General features: G+C 40.1%; 1 long non-coding RNA gene across 1 annotated transcript in view; it reads left to right on the forward strand.

The window, feature by feature from the left end:
- The window catches only part of LOC310889886, an 85,408-nt gene extending 77,083 nt beyond the window's left edge, over window positions 1-8,325 (forward strand). Inside the window, exons 4-5 of the long non-coding RNA XR_014576870.1 lie at window positions 109-335; window positions 8,191-8,325. This is a non-coding gene — a long non-coding RNA (uncharacterized lncRNA). The remainder of the gene's footprint in view (window positions 1-108; window positions 336-8,190) is intronic.
- The last annotated feature ends 4,065 nt before the right edge of the window (window positions 8,326-12,390 follow it).

Raw genomic sequence — 12,390 nt, forward strand, 5'->3', positions numbered from 1 at the left:
TTCTGAGATCTAGCAAAAATTTTTTTGTCACATAATTTATATATCATAAAAATAATCTTTATCAAGTTATTTCCACTTATTTTTTACACCTTAAAACTCCATTCTCAGGAATTCCTGAACAAAAGGCAATAGTGCTGGAAAGAGATGCAGTGGTATATCATTTCAACACTGAAAGCCAAGGTGAGATGCAGGTTGCTAAAAAGCAGAAGCAGGAGGATTTGAGCTGTATGTGCAATATTAGAAGGCTGCCTGGCCTCTTCTGCCCATCAACAATAATGGAATTGAGTTCCACACTGAAGATAATTGCCTCAAGTCATTCTCCAGCCACAGGGAAGGTAAGATTAATAAAGAACATTTGTTATAATTCTGCAACCAATTTATGTAATGGAACACATAATAAATAACCACATTTAACACAAGCATTTATCGTAGCCAATTTATGCATCAATTTATTCAGTGTGTGTTAAACCAACCATTTGTATGAATAAGTGTTGTTCTCTTTGTGTCCCTTTTCTTCTTTGTTAAAGTTAAAATTACTGTTAGTGAGTTTTTTCTTTATTTCTTTATTATTATTTATTTAGATACAGAGGTGACAGTGACACATGTAAACTTCCCAGTCACTGATATACACTGCAGAGTTTTCTGAGAAGCCTGCATTTCTGCCGGGTGCAATTGGCAGCCATACTTTGAACAAAATCTCCACAGGAACTAGAATTCTCCTGCAATTAGACCATATGTATACCTAAACTCACTGGTTGGATTTGAACTGGAACAGCAGCATATCACTGGAGACTGACATGATTACGTCTTAAAAATCTGACCTGGAATTCCATCCTTCAAACTGATCTTACAGGCCAGAAGAAGAGCTTTCTATGTGTTTGAGCAGGATATGCAAAGCAATCATATAGATGCAGTAGAATACCAAATACAGACAAAGTATCTATTTCTGAATAGTGAATAATTAAAAGAAGATAAATTTTTAGTATTTTTCCTGACTACCCTTTAAAGCAAAACAATCACTATTTCAAATTTAGCTTTCCTTTTATATCTATCTGGTTCAACAGAAAAAGATGTTCTTAAACTTACATTATTTATGATGACATCTATTTCATTAGGTACTTTTGTTGTGATTTGGGCTACAGTGTTTATTTTTCCACATCAGTAACATTACACTGTGTATTTTACAGACGATCCATTCTCTTAAATTATATGCTCCTGAAAATGAAACCATTTAAGCATGCCTAGTAACTGTCTGTATCTTTTCAATCCCATTCTACTTCCTTTCAGTGAGGTGGTGTTTTTCGTTCCATTTTATTTTCTAGTATCAGGTAGCATGCATAACTGAAAACTCAAATTACTGTCTAAAACCATTGTAGCCACACTGCACGTACCATTAATTAACAGGGACCTGAAAACCCCTGTGCTTTCTCTACACTGTTGTTTCCTTCTGATCCATGTGTCACATGATCACTGAATTACACAACTGAATTTTATTTCTGAAATTTATTTCAGGGTGGCTTTCTTCCAATCTCCATACCTATATTACAGCATGATTGAAATAATGATACTGTGTTCTATAAATAAATAAATAAAATGTGAGCCATTATAAACTGCAAGGAATGGACATAAATCTTTTCCTCATATTTTCCTCTGACTTCATCTTTGTAGAGTTAAAACCTATAGGGTAGCCCAGAGCAGTCCTGAGGAGTTTAAAACTAAGAACTGCAGAAAAGGTTTGTCCCTTTTCATTGCATACCTTATGCCAAAAAAGATTGAACCAGCAGTCATTGTAGAGTAGGAAATAAAAAGGACCTTTTATTGCCCTATGAAAACTATAATCATGTTGTTTTCTATCCTGATTAAAAAGACTTCTGATTATTATGGTACTAGGATAACTATTGTAATAAGTAGATGTAGAGATGCATATCATTATTTATTGATGGAATACATTAATGCAGAACAAGGGGAAGACAAAGTCAATATTTATGATGAGGAAAACTAAACTGATGTTCACTGAAACAAACCATTAGATTCTTAGTCAGGAAGATAGCCCCCCTCAGAGACATGTAAGCCTGAGATTTATAAATCCCATAACTTCCTTGAGGCCAAAATGCTAAGTATAAATTCACAGGCAGTGTGGAGGTTACTTTTACCATTAGTTTATGCAAAGATATAATTATATCTCAGCATATTCTTATATTTAAATATTAAGTTAAAATCATCATAGTTTTAAGGAATTTGGAATGATAATATACTTGGACTGGTTGTTATCTTACATGTCATTCAAGCAATCAGGCTTATTTGAAAAGAAAATTACATTTAGGGTAACATGTACAGCCCTCTGTTTTTTTGTTTGTTTATTTTTCTATGATGGTTAAGAAAAAAACACATAGCAACCCTTCACTTTGGTTAACTTCAAGTTTCTTTTGTGTTTTTCTTTGTTTATTTGTTTGTTTTCAGAGGCAGAATAGAAGTTTAGGAACTCTTATTTTAAAGAGAATTTTCTGTGTGAAAATGGCAAAAAAATACACTAGCTAATGAATATTTTCTTTTATTTTTATATACATTTCATAGCACTGTTTTCAAGTATCTCTTTTATGAAGCAGAATAGATGAACATGAAACAAAACATTAATCTGTATACCAAATATTAATGGTAATAACAACTTGTTACAGTGTGCTTCATCAATGGAGAAAGCCATTTACTCTGTATGAGTATACCTTTATGTTCTGAAATCAAATTAATCATAGAATCATAGAATGGCTTGGGTTTGGAAGGGACCTTAAAGATCATCCAACTCCAACCCCCCTGCCATGGACAGGGATGCTACCCACTAGATCAGGTAGGTCAAGGCCCAATCAGGCCTGGCCTTGAACACCTCCAGCGATGGTGCATTCAAGGCTTCTCTGGGCAACCTGTACCAGTGCCTCACTACCCTTACAGTGAAGAATTTTCTCCTAATGTCTAGACTAAATCTATCCTCTTTTAGTTTAAGACCATTCCCCCTTGTCTTATCATTATCTACCTGAGTAAAAAGACCTTTTCCATCTTTTTTATAAGACACCTTTAAGTACTGAAATGCTGCAATGAGGTCTTCCGAGAGCCTTCTCTTCTTCAGGCTGAACATCCCCAGCTCTCTCTGTGTTTTCACAGGAGAGGTGCTCCAGCCCTCTGATCATCTTTGTAGCCCTCCTCTGGACTCCCTTTAACAGGTCGACATCTTTCTTGTGCTGGGGAGCCCCAGACCTGGACACAGTACTCCAAGTGGACCTCACAAGGGCAGAGTAGAAGGGGACAATCACCTCCCTTAACCTGCTGCCCACTCCTCTGCTGATATAGCCCAGGACGCAGTTGGCCTTCTGGGCTGCAAGTACACACTGCTGGCTCATGCCTTTCATCCACCAGAACCTCCAGTCATTCTCTGCAGGGCTGCTCTGAATGAGTTCTTCTCCCAGTCTGTACTTTTGTCTGGGATTGCCCTGGCCCAAGTGCAACATCTAGCCCTTGGACTTCTTGAAACTCATGCGTTTCACATGGACCCATTTCTCCAGCCTGTCCAGGTTCCTTTGACTGGCATCTTTTCCTTCTGTTGTATCAACTGCACCACAAAGCTTTATATCATCTGCAAACTTGCTGAGGGTGCACTCAATCCCATTGTCTGTGTCACTGATGAAGATATTGAACAGCACCAGTTCAAAGTAAGACCCCTGAGGGATACCACTCATCACCAGCCTCCATTTGGACATAGCAACACTGACCACTATGCTCTGTGTACAGCCATCAATCCAGTTTCTTAGCCACTGAATGGTCCACCCTTCAAATCCATATCTTTCCAATTTAGAGATTAGGATATGAAGTGCGACTGTATAAAAGGTCTTACAGAAGGCCAGGTAGAAGACATTGGTCAGTCTTCCCTTGTCAACTGATGCAGTCACTCCTTCATAGAAGGCCACCAGATTGGTCAGGCATGATTTACCCTTGGTGAAGCCATGCTGACTGTTCCGGATCACCTCCTTGTCCTGCATGTGCCTTAGTATTGCCTCCAGGGGGATTCATTCCATGATCTTTCCAGGCATAGAAGTGAGGCTCACCAGTCTATAGTTCCATGGGTCTTCCTTTCTACCCTTTTTAAAAATGGGAGTGATGTTTCCCTTTTTCCACTCACTAGGGACTTCACCTGACTGCCATGATTTTTTCAAATATAATGGAGCATGGCTTGGTGACTACATCAGCCAATTCCCTTAGGGCCCTGGGATGCATGGCATCAGGGCACATAGACTTGTAGTTGTTAAGTTGCGTCAGAAGGTCCTGAACCTGCTCTTTGCTTACTAGTGGGAGGGACTCTGCTCCCCAGCCCCTGCCTAGAGGTTCAGGTACCCAAGAGATGTGAGAAGCCTGACCACCAGTGAAGACCAAGACAAAGAAGTACAAAGTACTTCTGCCTTCTCCATGTCTGTCATTACCAGTTCTCCATCTTCATTTGTCAGAGGCAATACACTCTCCCTAGTCTTTCTTTTGTGGCCAATGTACCTGTAGAACTCATTCTTGTTTTCCTTTGCATCCCTTGCCAAGCTTAGTTCTGTCATTGCCTTGGCTTTCCTGATCTCATCCCTGCACATCTGGACAACATTTCTGTACTCTTCCCAGGGCACGTGACCCTGTTTCCACTGTCTGTGCCTTTCCTTCTTTTGCCTAACACCAGTCTATGGGGCCAGATGGGATCCACCAAGAGTACTGAGGGAGCTGGTGAAAGTGGACTGGCAGCAAACAAAGTTGATGCCCATCTACAAGGTCTAGAAGTAGGACCCAAGGAACTACAGGCCTGTCAGTCTGACTTTGGTGCCAGGGAAGCTCATGGAGGAGATCATCTTGAGTGCCATCAAGCAGCATTTACAGGGCAACCAGGTGATCAGTCCCAGTAACCATGGGTTTAGGAAAGACTAGTCCTGCTTGACTAAATTGATTGCCATCTATGACAAGGTAACCCTCGTAATAGATGAGGGAAAGGCTACAGATGTTGTCTACCTAGAATTTTATAAAACTTTTGACACAGTTCTCCACAGCATTCTGGAGCGACTGGCTACTTGTTGTTGGATGAGCGTACACTTTGCTGGTTAAAAAAATAAAGCTGGGTGGCCAGGCCCACAGAGTTGTGGTGAATCGAGTTAGATCAAGCTGGAGGCTGATCACAAGTGGTGTCCCCCAGTGCTCAATACTGGCGTCACTTCTCTTCTAATCTCAATAAATGATGTGGACAAGGAGGATCAAGTGCACCCCTAGTAAGTTCACAGATGACAAGTTGGGTGGGAGTGCTGATCTGCTCAAGCATAGAAGGGGTCTGCAGAGGGATCTGGACAGGCTGGACTGATGGGCCAAAGCCAACTGTATGAGGTTCAACAACATCAACTGCCAGGTCCTGCACTTGGGGCACAACAACCCCATGCAGTGGTACAGGCTCAGGAAAGAGTGACTGAAAAACTGCCCCTCAGAAAAGGACCTGGGGGTATTGTAGTGGGCTTATGTGCCATGGTTTTGGTAGCCGGAGGGCAGAGGGCGTGGCTTCTGTGAGAAGAATCCAGAAGGTGCCCCATGGTAGATGAGCGCCATGCCACTGGCCAGAGCCAAGCCAATAAGCAATGTTGTTTGCACCTCTGTAACAATGTATTTAAGAAAGGAAAAAAAAAAAAAAAAAAAAAAAAAAACATTAAAAAAAAAAAACTGCTGCTGGGAGAGAAGGAGAACCTGAGAACCAGCCCTGCAGACCCTAAGGTTAGTGTAGCAGGAGGGCAGGAGGTGCTCCAGGCACACAGGAGAAGTTCCCCTGCAGCCGGTGGAGAGGCCCCTGGTGGAGCAGGCTGTCCCCCTGCATGGGTCCCACATGGAGCAGGTTTGCATGCTGCAGCCCATGGAGGAGACCATGGTGGAGCAGGTGGATGTGGCCTGGAGGAGGCTGCAGCCTGTGGAGAACCCCAACTGGAGCAGATTCCAGTCCAGACCTGTAGCCTGTGGAGAGGGGACAAACCAGGAGCAGGAGGCGTGGGGGAGCTGCTGCCCACCTGGGGGGGACCCGTGCTGGAGCAGCTTGCTCCTGGGGGATGGATGGACCCCGTGGTACGGAGCCATGTGGGAGCAGTTCTTGAAGAGCTGCTGCCTGTGGGCAGCCCCCGCAGGCTCAGTTCGGGAAGGACGGCACCCTGTGGGACGGACCCCACGTGGAGCAGGGGCAGAGAGTGACCATTAAGGACCAGCGGAGACGAAGCCTCAGCGACTGACCACAGCCCCTATTCCCCGTTCCCCTGCTGCTGCTCGGGGGGAGTAGGTGGAAGAAAGTGGATTGGGGGGAAGGTGTTTTTGTCTTTTTTTCCTTTGTTTCTCACTTCTCGAAATTGTTAGTAATAGGCAGCAAATTTTGCTATCTCCCTACTCTGAGTCTGTTTTGCCTGTCACAATAATTGTTGAGCGATCACCCCATCTTTCGCTCAAACCTTGAGCCCTTTACATCATATTTTCTCCTCCTTTCACTTTGAGGAGGGGGAGTGACAGAGCAGTTGTGGTGGAGCTTGGCTGCTGTACTGAGTAAAACCACCATAGGGTATTGATTAAATTGATTGATTGATAGCCGTCTGAGTATTAGCCAGCAGTGTGCTCAGGTGGCCAAGAAGAGCAACAGCATTCTGGCTTGTATCAGAAATAGCATGGCCAGCAGGACTAGGGATGTGATTGTCCCCCTGTGCTTGGCTCTGGTGAGGCCACACCTTGAGTGCTGTGTTCAGTTTTGAGCCCCACACTTCAAGAAGGACATTGAGGTGCTCAAGCGTGTCCAGTGAAGGACAACAAAGCTGTTGAAGGGTCTAGAGAACAAGTCTCTATGAGGAGTAGCTGAGGGAGCCGCTACATTTTTAGCCTAGAAAAAAAATGGAGGCTCAAAGGAGACTTTATCACTCTCTACAGCTACCTCGGAGGAGGTTACAGGGGAGGTGGGGGTTGCTCTCTTCTCCCAGACAAGAAGCGATAGAACAAGAGGATATGGCCTCAAGTTGCACCTGGGGATGTTTAGGGTGGATGCTAGGAAAAAATGTATTCACTGAAAGGAGTGAAAGGGTTGTGAGGCATTGGAACTGGCTACCGAGGGAAGTAGTTGGGTCACCATAGAGGTATTAAAAAGGCATGGAAGTATATTACATACTTCCATAGAGGTATTTAAATGACATGTAGATGTGGTGATTAGGGACATGGTTTAATGGTAGACTTGGCAGTGCTAGGTTAATGGTTGGCCTTAATCTTAGAGGTTTTTTTCCAATCTAAATTATTCTATGATTGTAAGTAATGCAACCATCTGGATATAGTTATTTTATTCAGACTTACTATTGCATGAATGGGATAGGTTGATGTGCTTGATAGAAAATATCTTGCATACATAAAATATTTCTTTTGACAGTTATACTGCTGATGTAATTCAAGATAGACTCAACATCAATACTGTTACTTAATCTTTTCTGTAATAGGAGATACTCAAGTCTTTAAAACAATGTCTTAAGATACTTAAAACATTCAAATAAAAGAGCAACCTTTTAAAGTTCAGAGACTCATAAAACCTTTTTGCATTTCATGAAAATTACCTTTTGTTAGTCTTCAACTCTAGGCAATGCCCCTTAATGATTTGTATGTTGTAGATAAAATTATGAGATAATTTCTTTATTTATGTCTGTCCTGGTTCCAGTTAGGACAGAGTTAATTTTCCTCCTAGTAGCTGGTAGGGTGCTATGTTTTGGATTAGGATGAGAAGAGCGCTGATAACATGCTGATGTTTTAATTGTTGCAGAGCAGTGTTTACACCAGGCCAAGGACTTTTCAGCTTCTCGCTCTGTCCTGCCAGCAAGCAGGCTAGGGGTGCAGCAGGAGCTGGGAGGGGACAGACCCAGGACAGCTGACCCAAACTGGCCAAAGGGGTATTCCATACCATCTGACGTCATGCTAAACAATATATAGGGATATATAGGGGTGGCTGGCCGGGGTGAGGGGGCCGGCTGCTCGGGGATAGGCTGGGCATCGGTCAGCGGGTGGTGACCAATTGCATTGTGCATCACTTGTTTTCTTACACATTATTAATACTATTATCATTATCACTATTATTATTATTGTTATTATTATTTTCCTGTCTTAATAAACTGTCTTTATCTCAACTCACAGGCTTCACTTTCCCGTTTCTCTCCCCCATCCCAGAGAGGGAGGGGGGAGGGTGAGCGAACGGCTGTGTGGTGTTTAGCTGCCAGTCGGGTTAAACCACAACAACGTCATAACTCAGAAGAGAGATATTTCTGTTCAGTGATGAGAAAGTAAGGTAATAATTAATTGGCTCTGAAAATACTTAATATTTAAAATAAGTTTGGAAGAGAATTGGGAAGTATGTTTTTTATAAGATTAATATGACTTTTCACAAAGCTGGCTGTGAAATTTCCTGAGATACTTAGTGTTTCACTGTATAGAGAAAAATATAGTGAAATATCTCTGCTTTAGTCTTTTAACAGTCCTTCTGCTGATCTCAGCCAAAAACCATAAATCAGTCATAAATTAATGAATTAACTAATTAATGCAGAATAATATCCTACCCCTCCCTACATGTTGTTTAAAGTCAAGTGGTCTTTTCCATTTATTTCAACAGAATTAGTTTCTAAGTATAGGTGTTCTTCGCCTTTTGTAAAGTCTACCTGAGTTTCACCAAGTATCAATCAATTGTCAGTATTGCAGAACCCGTTTCCATAGATTCTCACCCAGACACCTTAGTTATTCTTTCCTAGTGGTGATTTCAAATTGCAGGGCGGGATCATCAGAGACCGTAAATCAGTATAGCTCCATTGACTTCAGTGACAGATTTATACCTGTGGATGATTTGTTTCAAAGGATGCTGTAAGTAAATAAATAAATAAATAAATATACTTCTAATAATATGTTGTAATGCTTGACACTTTTCACTTGAAAGACCTTAAAGCACTAAACTTTGTAAGTGAATGTTTGTGTTTATGTATGAAGCTAGATTAACAGCATTCACAGAATGAAGGTAGCGGCCCTCATTTAGTTTGAGTTCTTACTGCAGTAGAGCTGGAATTCCTTAGTATATAAGATGTTACTTATCTGACATATAACCCCTGATGAAGAAAACTTTGCATTCAAACAGCAAATTTACCTGATAATTAGTAAAAAGAATGAAACAGGAGATTGTTGAAAGCACAGGAAATGGGACCAGTCCTCAGTTTTCAGCAAAGTGTAGGTTTCTCCCTGTGTGAAATTCCCTCTTTAACACAACTCCCTGAGCTAAAAGTCTACTTATTCATATCTATGCCTCCAGATATAGAAAATCTTTTATTGGGATTTAGCAGGCTAACTGGAAATGCCCCATACTTGTGTTTTGATCTGTACAGATTCATCTATCACTGAAATGTCAGCGTTTATAATGTCAGCTTTGCAACTGGGAGAGAGGGACAATCAGTCACCCAAGAGATTTTAAAACTGTATCATGAGACAGTATTTAAAATCTGTGACTTTGTAACACAGCTGCAAACTTTATTAAGGAGGAGGAAGTATTTATGCTGGAGGGAAGAATTATAATAGGACCTCACAGGGATTTATATCACAGATATATTAAAAATTAAATTGAATTGAATTTGGTTTTATATTGAGCCTGTCAGACTCAAGACGTTCCAAAGTGCTTAAAAAAGCAATGAGTTACTTACCCATACCAAAATGACTATGCAAGCAGCCTTTATACAGATGAAAGTTATTAAAGGATAATTTTGTACAGTTGTGGATCAAATCTTCAACTGCTTCACAAAACAAGAATGGAAAATATATTTATATATATAAAGTATATATATAATATGTGAATACATTTATAAGTATATTCATTATATCAATATTACCTATATTTATATTCATAAGATATTGATAAAATGTATTGTGTACAGTATTTATATAGTTATACATGTTTTATAGATATACAAATCCACATTTAAGCATGAAAAATGTAAAATTTTTAGGTTATATATACAAAAGACTAGCTTGCAAGTGCAGCAGATGTTTGCCTGCAATTGGAGCACAAATTAGATGTCAGCAATAAAATGACTTGATGAGAGGCACAGAGTAAAACTGAATATCTTTATCTGAAAACCTGTTCAAGGAAATTCTCTGACTTTTTTTTTTTTTTTTTTGACTAGAAAATTTTCATGGAACCGGTTGAGTTTTCTAAAACTACAAAAACAACAACAACAAAAACCAACAACCTTTCTAGAGTAAACTTGAAAATAAAGAACTGTTAGATATTTCATTAAAAATTCAAACTGTTCCCAGAAATAATAATAGACCTTTTTGTGAACAGCTTTATTAGTCAATTCTGTAGTCCATGTGGTGTTTTTTTACACAGCTATAGCACACAAGGCAGCTCTTTGGGTCTGCCACAGAATACAAAGAATTTGTTAAACAAACAGAAGCAAAATCCACCCTGTCAGCTCCCTCTGATATTAGTTCCATGGCTTTTGACCCTTGAGTGCTCTGTGTAAGAGGTGGAAGGAAAAACTACCTTTTTTTGTTAGACTTTCCACCCCTTACCCACCACCTTCCTAGTCTTCTTCAGCCCAAATAACTACATATATGAGATTGATTATAGATTAAGTAATTTCTTGACTTTATACTCATTTAGCTTTATTTTGATGTGTTATTCCGTAAAAAAAAGGTATGACAGTTGGTTATAATTCAGCGATACAGCTGCCTTTTCCAGTTGTTTTTTTTTTTTTTCTTTTTTCTGTATATATTTTGATCTATATAAAGGGAGGAGTGTAAGCATTATGTTCATTGCTCTGATTTAAACAAAACTTCTGGTTGGTTTGGTGGCAGCTGAATAATTATGGATTTGCTGTACAGCAAGTAAGAATTACAGTTTTAAAACCCTTGTGGTAGCAAAGAAGCTTGCTTAAATTGAGGCCAGAGGTAGGTATTAGCATATTAAACATTTGCATAAGTGATCACAGGGTGGTGACCAGGTAAAATATCAAATGGCCAATTTCCACAATTTCCACAATTACTGTTTCAATGGAAATGTTGATACCTGAAGAAAAGTATAAAATGTTTAACTGTTGTATAGAAGGCTTGCATTTGTCTTAAAGGTAGTTAATGGAGACAGAGCACTGAATGGTACTAAAGCTGCAGAAGGAAAGTCAGTAAAAACAAACAGATCTGAAACACTGTGACTTATGGTGAATGAAACAGAAGTGTCAGAGAGCACATAAAAATATGGTGTTTTACAACAGAAAACCTCCAGTGTGGTAGCATATCTTTCCATGGCAAGTTACTTGAATGGAAATGCTGAACAACGTGCATCCATTCTCTGGCCTTTGTTATTGTTTGCTGTTGTTTTGATTTGGTCAGGTTTCATCACTGCAGGTCATTAAAGCACTGATGATACCATGTTGGGCTCTGATAGAAAATAAATAAATAAATAAATAAACAAACAAACAAATAAATAAATAAATAAAATTATTCTACAGCAGTCTTCTCCAGCACAGCCAGAGCAATTCAGTTGATAAGGGGACAGAGAGGAGGTTCTGACCTATGATGTACTGTGTTTTTGGGTGGCCTGCTTGTATACTTGTTAGAAATGGTTGGGAGTTTTTCCCAAGTGGGTTTTCATCACAGAACAGATAGCCTAGGCTGAAAGTTTTCACAGTTCTATGTTTGTGAGGGGAAAAAAAAAAATAAAAAAAAATGCGAGCACAAAAGTTCTCTTGGGCCTGGGATGTAATTTCTGGGCAAAACTGGAGAAATAGGGAGAGAACCATAAACCATCAGTAGTGTGGTGATTAGAGCTGTTGCCTGTGGGCGCTGAAGTTCAATGCTCCCTTCAGGGAGCATTAATTTTCCCTTAATTTTAATGCCCCATTTTCTTGTCAAGTGCTGTAACCAAAGGGCTGCTGGCTGCTTTGGGGTCAGTTCCTTCTCATTTCCATCTGGAACAGTAGAAAATGAATCCCCTCAGCTATGTGAGAGGTGAAGAAACAGGAGAAACAATTGGCTTCCGATAAATATCTGAAACATCAAAGGCCCTCTCATTCTAACTTTACAGAAACAAAATTTACATTTAGTGGCTTCTTTACATTGCCCGAATGGCCTTACTGTAATGATGAGGCCTGTTGGGGCGCCTCTGATAGCCAAATACATCTTCAGACACTTATCACAGGGGGAAGGTTCAGAGCCATAAATCTGGCAGCACAAGTAGTCAAGAAAATAAATGGACTGTACTTTCTTTCTAAGAACATGTTTACCCTTTATTTTAATCATTTACCCCCTTTTTTAGCAGAGAGAGTTAAAGTATTTTTGTTTGTTTGTTTTCCCAAATAATGG

This window comes from Anser anser (assembly GCF_964211835.1).
Source record: "Anser anser genome assembly, chromosome: Z".
Lineage (NCBI taxonomy): Eukaryota > Metazoa > Chordata > Aves > Anseriformes > Anatidae > Anser > Anser anser.